Here is a 9,929-nt window from a genome sequence, read left to right as displayed (position 1 = left end):
AGCGGGCCCGGAGGCTCGTCCTCTGACTCCACCTCCCCTGGGGAGCGGGCCCTTCCCGCACCTGGGCCCCTGTGAGCAGCGGAGGGGGCAGGCGGGGCCTGGGGACCCAGGACCCTGGAACGTCCGCGTGCTGGCAAGGGAGAAATTGTGGGATCTGTACAGTCTTAGAACCTTGGGAACAAAGAGAAGTAAAAGTCGTTACTGCCGGGGAGGTGGTTGCAGTTTTACGTACCAACTAAATCCTAAATAAAGCCCTCAGCTCCTCACGAGAAGGAACTCTTAGAGAAGTGTGTGTATTTCTCCTCTTTGCTTTTCAAGATTTTATTCATTTATTCATGAGAGACACAGAGAGAGGCAGAGGGAGAAGCGGGCTCCTTGCGGTGAGCATGATGCGGGACTCGATCCCAGAACTCCGGGGATCAAGACCTGAGCCGAAGGCAGATGTTCAATCGCTGAGCCCCCCAGGCGTCCCTATTTTTTTTCCTTTCATACGCTTCCCTGGGTCTCTCCCATCTTCCTGTCTCAGGCGTTTTCTATGTTTCCTTCACTTCTCACCCTACAAAGCCCGGACCTCACCCCCATGGCGACAGTGCCTCCCCGGCCCAGTAGACGCACCCATCCCCGCATCACAGTGGGGAACTTGCAAACAATTAACTGCCCCTGTCCTTCCCACTGTAATCTCAGAGGATTTAGCACCCCTGGGTTGAAGTTAGAGGACCTTCTTAGGGCACCTACTCTCCCCACACCTGCTCCTCTACCAGGTAATTTTGGAATGAGCACCACAACCGTAAAAGCTCCTAACTAGGGGCAGCTGGGGGGCTCAGCGGTTGAGCCCCTGCCTTCGGCCCAGGGCATGACCCCGGGGTCCTGGGATCGAGTCCCGCGTCGGGCTCCCTGCATGGAGCCTGCTTCTCCCTCTGCCTGTGTCTCTGCCTCCCTCTGTGTGTCTCTCATGGATAAATAAATGAAATCTTTAAAAAAAAAAAAAACCCTCCCAAGAGTCAGATTCGAATCTGATTCCACGTGCCCTTCCCTCAACTCATCAGGTGCATGACCCGCAACAGTTTCTGAAGTGCCGGGATTAACAGCGACAAGCAAGGCTTTCCCTCACGTCATCTCACGCCGCTATCTCACGGAGAGCCTCAGTCCCTTCAAACACGTTCTCCTTTCCTTAGCTCTGTGAGCCCTAACCTTTAGGACAGTCGTTCCCACCGAAATGGCCACTGAGTCAAAAGAAGCATTTCGAGGATGCCAGGCTTGTCCTCTCAATGAGAGTCATACAAAACCCAGGAGAAGGGTCCCAGCCGCCTGGCACAGCTCGAGACAGGTGACCCCAGCAAACACCACCTGTTTCCAACCCCCCTTCACACAGCAAAGGACAATGAAAGACGGAAGCAACTGCCCAGGAAAGTAGAGGCACGACAACCACGTTGGCCCTAATTACTCAGTTAACCGGGGCCGAGGGCTCTAGCTTTGTGTCCTGTTGTTTTGTTTCTGAATTAATTCAGGAAATAGGCCCCAGCCTTTTTGCCACGGGTAGGTTTGGCCAGATGGTGGTCTGGAACCACCTTCTCAGAGCCTCTAGTTTTATATATATATATATTTATTTTATTTATTTTTCATTAATTAATTAATTTATTTATTTATTTATTGAGCCTCTAGTTTTAAATGTTCACCTAACAGAGTCAGCAAAGGGGATGCTGCACCTTGTATCCTGGAACAGGTAAGAACATTCCTGAAATAGATTCTGAACAGGGACGCCTGGGAGGCTCAGCGGTTGAGCACCTGCCTTTGGCTCAGGTCGTGACCCCTGGGTCCCGGGATCAAGTCCCACATGGGGCTCCCTGCGTGGAGCCTGCTTCTCCCTCTGCCTGGGTCTCTGCCTCTCTCTCTGGGTCTCTCATGAATAAATAAATAAAATCTTTTTTAAAAAAGGAAAGAAAAATAGATTCTGTACAGAAATGCTAGTGTGTCCCCTCAGCTTCTCCGTCCAGGCAACTGGTCCTCAGCCGGAGGCGACGCTGCACCCAGGAGATGCCGGGCCATGTCTGGGGGTGTCCGGATGGTCACACTGGCATGTGGTGAGTGGAGTCGGGGCGTTGCTAGCCATGCTACCCGGCGCCCCATGGATTTCCCTACCGCCGAGCGGCCCCAAGCACCCAGTCGGGACCCTGACCTCGGGACCCTGACCTCGGCCAGCAGCTTCAAGTGAGAGCAGCGTCAGGGAGACTGGTGAGGAGAGACGAGAGGACTCGGGCCGGAGAGCAGGTGCACCCAGTGCCCCAGACCCGTGGGTGCGCGGGCCGCGGGCCATCAGCACCTGCCCACGGAAAGGGGCCGCTGGTAGGTCAGCCCCGGAGAACTGGGCACCGCCCCTGAGCCCCCCCGCCCCGTGGACAGCGCTGCACACAGGGTGACCCTCGAGGGCCTCGAGGGCCTTCCACGGATGTGCAGCACCCGGCGGGGCTTCCCGAAGGGTCCTGAGAAAGTGCCCTACACGTCCCTCCGTCCCACACCCTCAGTGGCAATTTCCGCCCCGCCCACTCCCTCCCTCGAGCTGAACCCCAGCCTGACCTCTGCTGCTCCCCTGCCAGCCCAGCAGGGGGTGGGGGACCGGAAGCACCAGCAGGGCAAGCGCCAGGGCAGGAGCGCCGCCCCGCCAGAGGTCCCAGAGGCCTGGGTCCCCGGCTTGGGTCCGCGGACCCCAGGCCATCACCTGACCTCCGCCGCTGCCGCCGTCCAGGGGCCCCCGCTTCACCGTCCCCGCCCCCAGGGCCCCGGCCTGTGGCTACCCGGGGTGTCGCACAGTCACCCGGGGGCGCGGGCCGGTGGCTTTCCTAAAGCGTCGCAGCCGTAGGCAGCCCGTGGGGGGCCGGAGGGGCCGTGGCCGCACCTATGCAAGCAGCGGGGTGCAGGGCGCAGCGTCAGCTCCTGCTCTGGGTGCTGAAGCTGCACAGGGGTGCGGGGGGGGGGGTAAGGAATAAACAGCAGGAGCCAACTCATGGTCACAGGCCTACCCCTGCTCTACACATGCACCACGAGCCACACTTGCCCAGGTCACCCCACTTGGTGCTCACCCCTACCTCGGCCCCTGTGCTACTGTTTTCCCCTTTTTACAAATGAGGAAGTCGGTGAGGTCAGCGACATGATTTTCTCTGAGGAAGAGGAGGAGGAGGAAGAAGAGGAGGAGGAGGAGGAGGAAGAGGAGGCCGGCCTGCTCCGGGTGGTCCCCTTCCAGGGCCTCAAGAGAGACATAAGCCACCCCACAGGGGACGGAGAATTTAAACACGTGTGGTTTTCATTGTAAAAGTAAACACATTATTTTGGAGAAATTGGAAAGAAAAACAAATCGCCCCTGTGAAAACTACTGCTCGCATCTTAACGCGCTTCCTTTCCATCCCTTTTCTTTGGTCTCCTTGCCATGTCTTTTTCCCAAGTGAAGTCTAGGCATAGCATAAATTTTTCACTGAAGGATAAGCTCAAAGGTTTTTCTCTTCAGGAATTTTCTGTTCTTAGGGACGCCTGGGGGGCTCAGCGGTTGAGAGCCTGCCTTCAGCCCAGGGCGTGACCCCGGGGTCCCGGGATCGAGTTCCGCATGGGGCTCCCTGCGTGGGGCCTGCTTCTCCCTCTGCCTGGGTCTCTGCCTCTCTCTCTGGGTCTCATAAATAAGTAAATAAAAAAAATTTTTTAAAGGATTTTCCGTTCTTAGGTGACACTTCCCATTCCCTCGGCACAGCACAGACCGTTACTTGGACACCCAGGATCTGTGGGCCCAGGCTCCTCGCCCCAGGCCCTGCAGCCCTCGGCCGGCCCGTGTCCACCCCCCGCCCCCCCCAGACCCAGGGTGGCCGTGGGACCTCAGCGCGGGCCTCGGGCGGTGCAGCCAAGGGCACGGCCCCCAGCACGGCAGTGGGGGTGAGCCCTGGGGACTCGCGGCCGCCTCACGCCGGCAGAGGTTAGCGGGAAGACTCTGGGGGGCCCCAGGCAGTGACCCAGGCCTGCCCCCAGCTCAGTGACCGAGGACTGGGAACTGTCCCGCTCCCACCCAGAATCGGCCTACGGTTCAGGCCCCGCAGGCTTGTCAGGAGAGGACAGTGCACATCCACCTGCGTGGGGACCGAGCTCCGCAAGCAGCGGCCCTTGTTCTAGGGGGCAGGGGAGCCCGGCGCCCCGAGACAGCCCACGCGGGCTTCTAGAACACCTAGGGCAGCTGTCCCCGCAGCAGGTGGCTGGCGACCGCTGGGCCTTGGGTGGGAGGCACAGACCCATCCCCACCCCCACCCCCACCCCACGTCCCCCCCACTTCCACCCTCCCACCCCGATGCCTGCGCCTCCCCTCTGGGCCTCTTCCCTGCACCGCTTCCGGGAGCGCAGGGGGCGAGGGGGTGGGGGTCGCTCGGGTTCCCAAAGAATCAGGCTGAAGAAGTAGGACGGCGGCCGCAGAGCTGAAACAGGGTGTTGGGAGCCTGTTTCAGGGGGCTGCACCAGGCGTGCCCCCTCCAGCTCCTGGACTGTGGGGACCCAAGGGGGTCTAGGGAGCGGACCAGAGAAGCTGGTGCGTTGGGGGGACCCTCGGACTCCAGGCGGTGGCTCTTTACCTACGGATCCAGCAATATGTTTCCCTTTCAGTTATTTATTGTTTAAAGAGTTTATGTATTTATTCGTGAGAGACCCAGAGAGAGAGACGCGGGCGGAGGGAGGAGCAGGTGCCTGCGGGGACCCCGGGTCATGCCCAGACGCCCAAGGGCTGCCCCCTGTTAACACTTTAACAACAAACAGGCCCCAAGCAGCAGGTACCAACTGATTTACCCCCGTTGAGGCTCCAGGAAGGTGAGTCTGGGGCCCCCCTCCCGAGGCCAGGGGGGCCGCAGAGTGGGTAAGCCCCGTGGGGTGCAGCTGCCCCGGACTCCACGCATTGTCAGGGCGGCCTGACCGTGCCCCCTGGCGGCCCCCTTGCTGCAGGCGCCCAGCAGACACCCCGAAGCCACATGTCACAGGCCAGACCCCGTGGGGCAAGCCCGAGGGAGGGGGTCCCCCGTCGGCTGCAGCCTGGGCCTGGACCAAGAACAGCCAAGGCCGCTGCCCGGCCCCTGCAAACACCTGCTGCCCCCACCGTGCCCCGCTGCCGCCCCCCTTGCGGGCCGTCCAGGGCCCCGCCTCGAGGGCTGCGCCTCAGGGGGCCACAGGCGACGGGGTGGCAGGAGCCACCGTGGGGACAGGACGGGCTGCCCAACGAGCCAGGGCCCCAGCCTGAAGTCTCCCTGTCAGTGTGTCCCGGGCTGCGGGCGCGCGGGAGCGGGCCCCGCGGGGAGCCGGGGCGCAGCCTTCCCCCCCTACCCCCGCGCACCCCAAGACCCGCCGAGCCCCCGGGGGACAGAGCAGTCGCTGCGACCGTCTCGCTGGATGGGTCCGGCGTGGGTGCGAGTAGCGCTCACAGGGGCGCCCTCCGCTGAACCCGACGGTGGTCCCCAGGGACCCTGACCCGGTGACTCCACGGGGCCGTGTCGCAAGGGGGTAGCGCGGCGGCGTTGGGTCACCTGCACCGCGTGCTCGGCTCACGGGTCGGGCGACTCCGGCCGGGGCAGCTCCACCTGTCGCCTGTAACGTCCTCGCCCCAAAACGGGCGGCGGCGCGGGTGCCTTGGGTGGAGGGGGGCGCGGGGTAGCGGGGTGCGCGCTGGGTGGAGGGTGCGCGGGGTAGCGGGGTGCGCTGGGTGGAGGGGTGCGCTGGATGGAGGGTGCGCGGGGTAGCGGGGTGCGCTGGGTGGAGGGGTGCGCTGGGTGGAGGGGTGCGCTGGATGGAGGGTGCGCGGGGTAGCGGGGTGCGCTGGGTGGAGGGGTGCGCTGGGTGGAGGGGTGCGCGCTGGGTGGAGGGGTGCGCTGGGTGGAGGGTGCGCGGGGTAGCGGGGTGCCCGCTGGGTGGAAGGGGGCGCTGGGTGGAGGGGGGCGCAGGGTAGCGGGGTGCGCTGCATGGAGGGGTGCGCGGGGTAGCGGGTTGCGCTGGGTGGAGGGGGCGCGGGGTGGTGGGTGCGCCGGGTGGAGGGTGCGCGGGGTAGCGGGGTGCGCTGGATGGAGGGGTGCGCGGGGTAGCGGGTGCGCGCTGGGTGGAGGGGTGCGCGGAGTAGCGGGTGCGCGCTGGGTGGAGGGGTGCGCGGAGTAGCGGGGTGAGCTGGGTGGAGGGGTGCGCACTGAGTGGAGGGGTGCGCGGGGTAGCGGGTGCGCGCTGGGTGGAGGGGGCGCGGGGTGGTGGGTGCGCCGGGTGGAGGGTGCGCGGGGTAGCGGGGTGCGCTGGATGGAGGGGTGCGCGGGGTAGCGGGGTGCGCTGGATGGAGGGGTGCGCGGGGTAGCGGGTGCGCGCTGGGTGGAGGGGTGCGCGGAGTAGCGGGTGCGCGCTGGGTGGAGGGGTGCGCGGAGTAGCGGGGTGCCCGCTGGGTGGAGGGGGGCGCGGAGTAGCGGGTGCGCGCTGGGTGGAGGGGGCGCGGGGTGGTGGGTGCGCTGGGTGGAGGGTGCGCGGGGTAGCGGGGTGCGCTGGGTGGAGGGGTACGCGGGGTGGTGGGTGCGCTGGGTGGAGGGGTGCGCGGAGTAGCGGGTGCGCGCTGGGTGGAGGGGGCGCGGGGTGGTGGGTGCGCTGGGTGGAGGGTGCGCGGGGTAGCGGGGTGCGCTGGGTGGAGGGGTACGCGGGGTAGCGGGTGCCCGCTGGGTGGAGGGGGGCGCGGAGTAGCGGGTGCGCGCTGGGTGGAGAGGGGCGGGGAGTAGCGGGTGCGCGCTGGGTGGAGGGGGGCGCGGAGTAGCGGGTGCGCGCTGGGTGGAGGGGGGCGCGGAGTAGCGGGTGCGCGCTGGGTGGAGAGGGGCGCGGAGTAGCGGGTGCGCGCTGGGTGGAGAGGGGCGGGGAGTAGCGGGTGCGCGCTGGGTGGAGAGGGGCGCGGGGTGGCGGGTGCGCTGGGTGGAGGGTGCGCTGGGTAGCGGGGTGCGCAGGGTGGAGGAGGACGCGGGGTAGCGGGGTGCGCTGGGTGGAGGGGTGCGCGGGGTAGCGGGGTGCCCGCTGGGTGGAGGGGGGCGCGGAGTAGCGGGTGCGCGCTGGGTGGAGGGGGCGCGGGGTAGCGGGGTGCCCGCTGGGTGGAGGCGTGCGCTGGGTAGCGGGGTGCGCGGGGTGGAGGAGGACGCGGGGTAGCGGGTGCGCGCTGGGTGGAGGGGGGCGCGGGGTGGAGGGTGCGCGGGGTGGCGGGCGCGCTGGGTGGAGGAGGACGCGGGGTGGCGGGGGCGCTGGTTACCCAGAGCGGAGCTGGACTGAGGCGGGAGGCGAAGTCCTTCCCGGCCCGACTCCGCGCCGCGCGATCCAGCCCCGACGGGAAGGTCGTTTTCGCCACGACTCTCCGGCGCCCTCGGGCCCGACGTGCGCCCCCCCGCCACCGCCCCCGGCTCCCCCTCCCGCGTCTCGGCTCCAGCGGCCTAGAGAGCCCAGCAGCCCAACTGGTCCCCGGCGTTGCGGGCCCGCGTCAGCCCCGAGCCCCCAACGGCTTCCGGGCCTCACCCCGGGGCCGAGTTAGCGGAGGGTCCGACCCCCCCAGAGCCCCGAAGGCCCGCAAGGCCGAGCGCTGGCGGCGGGAGACGGGAGGTCTGGGCGGGCTGGGGGGAGCGCAGAGGGGCGGCCCCGGGCGGGGGGTGGGGCAGGCTCCCCCCCAGAGGACCCAGCGCCCTGCGCCCTGGCACTCCCACAGCGCAGCGGGAACCTCGGGGCGCCCGGGTGGCTCCGCGGCGGAGACAGGCGCACGCACACGGCACACACATGCCCGCCACACACACATGCCCGCCACACACACATGCACGCCACACACACATGCACGCCACACATACTCACATGCAGATGTGCATACACACCACACAGCACACATGCAGATGTGCACACGCAAGCACACATACACATGCACAGATGCATATATGCACACACAGCACACCCATGCACACCACACACAGGTACACGTGCACACATGTACACACATGCACACCACACACGTACACATGCAGATATGCACACACAGCACACACATGCATGTCACACGCACAGATGCAGATATGCACGCCACACAGACACAGGTACGCACGTAGATATGCACACACACGCACAGAGCACACACATACATGCAAATACCCATATTGTGTACACACACGTGCATACACTACACATAAACACCACACACACGAATATGCATGTACACACACAGATGAGCACATGCATATACATGTACACACACACACACACACACACACACACACTTTGCTTCCAGGAACATTTCGGGGCTGAGGGGAGAGATTCCAGTACAAAGACCCCAAGACTTAGCTCTTTGTAGGACTTAGTGAAAAGGGTAGGAGAGACTCGGTTTCCCGGAACAGTGACCGCAACACCGGGTGATACATTCGTGACAAGACCTCGACGTCGTGGTGCTGCGGTGGAGCGGGAAGGAGAGGCCTCTGTTCCTGGCCTGGCCTTGCACTTGCTCCAAGACCCACAGACTGTATTATTTAAAGATCTTATGTATTTATTTATTGAACTGATTGATTGATTGATTGAGAGGAGAGCACACGTGTGCGCAGGGTGAGGGGGAGAGAGACTCTCAAGCAGGTACTTGCCCAGGGCACGGGGGGGGGGGGCAGAGGGGGGGCAGGGTGGGGGCTGGAGGGCACGGGGGGGGGGCGGCGGCGGAGGGCAGGGGGGTGGAGGGCATGGTGGGGGGTGGAGGGCACAGGGCGGGCAGGGGGTAGAGGGCACGAGGTGGGGCTGCGCGGCCACGGGTGGGGGGGGAACCGCGAGGGAACCCGGGTAGCAGGCGCGGCGAGGGCGCAGCGGTCCAGAGCGGCGGGAGCAGCGAGGAGGCGGTGGGTGCGGGCTGCCGAGGCCCCCAGCTCCCACCCCCGGGCCCCAAGGGGCGGGCAGGGGTGCCCCTGGAACCAGCGGCCGGCGGGGACAGGCTGTGTCCCCACCCCCGGCGGTCACTCTCTGTGGCTTTTCACAGCTGTTTTCATTTTAGTCCTTGGCCCGACTGAGCCCCGAACCTGGGCGGGGGTCCTAGGGGGTCACAGGGGTGACCCTGTTAGAGTGATGCCTGTTAGAGTCACGGACGTCTGCGGCTAGAGACCACGTGGTCTTCCCAGTGAATTGGGGGGTCACGCGGGCCTAGACATGGCACGGAGCCCCCAGGTCCCCGCCGCCTGCACCCGCGCCCAGCCCCAGGCCCTCGAGGTCCCTGGCAGCCGCCGCTGCCCTGTGGCATCGTGTGCTCCACGAGGTCACCTGTGTGGCCTGTTGGCCTTGGGCTGCCCCCGCCTACAGCGCGGTGGGTGCTCGGCACGTCCTGGAGCCTCGGGGTTCTCACCTGGGACCTGGGGAGGAAACCCATCTGAGGGGTGCCTGGGTGGCTCAATGGGCCTGCGGCTCCTGATCTTGGCTCAGGTCATGATCTCAGGGTCGTGGATCGAGCCCCGATGGGCTCCACGTCCCCTGCTCGCACACACTCTAAGTAAGTACTTGCTAGAAAAAAGAGATTTACGTGGCAGGTGTTCTGAGAAGAGCCAGTACACGCAGAGCACCTGGCCCAGTGCTTAGCACCTAGCAAATCAGTTACAAACACTAACCGGTAGCGGTCAGCGTTCTCGGTTTTTCCAGGCGCAACCAGGCAGCTGCCTGAGGACCAGCTGTGGTCACCGGGGCCCGGGTGAATACGGAGGCAAAGCCCAGGCCCAGGCCCCGGCTGGTTACTAGAGGCCGAATCCACAAGGCAAGGAGGCCCGAGAGAACAGCCTTTGACCTCCGAAGCGCAGGAAGTCCAAGGACGTCCCGCCGCCGGCGGGGAGGGGACCGGGAGGGAAGCCGGGCAGCGGGCCTGCACCACCTGCCTCGCGCGCAGCCCGGCACAGCGGCCACTCACCAGGGAG

This window comes from Canis lupus, chromosome 10, assembly GCF_003254725.2.
Source record: "Canis lupus dingo isolate Sandy chromosome 10, ASM325472v2, whole genome shotgun sequence".
NCBI classification, from domain to species: Eukaryota; Metazoa; Chordata; class Mammalia; order Carnivora; family Canidae; genus Canis; species Canis lupus.
This window is presented reverse-complemented; position numbering follows the sequence as displayed.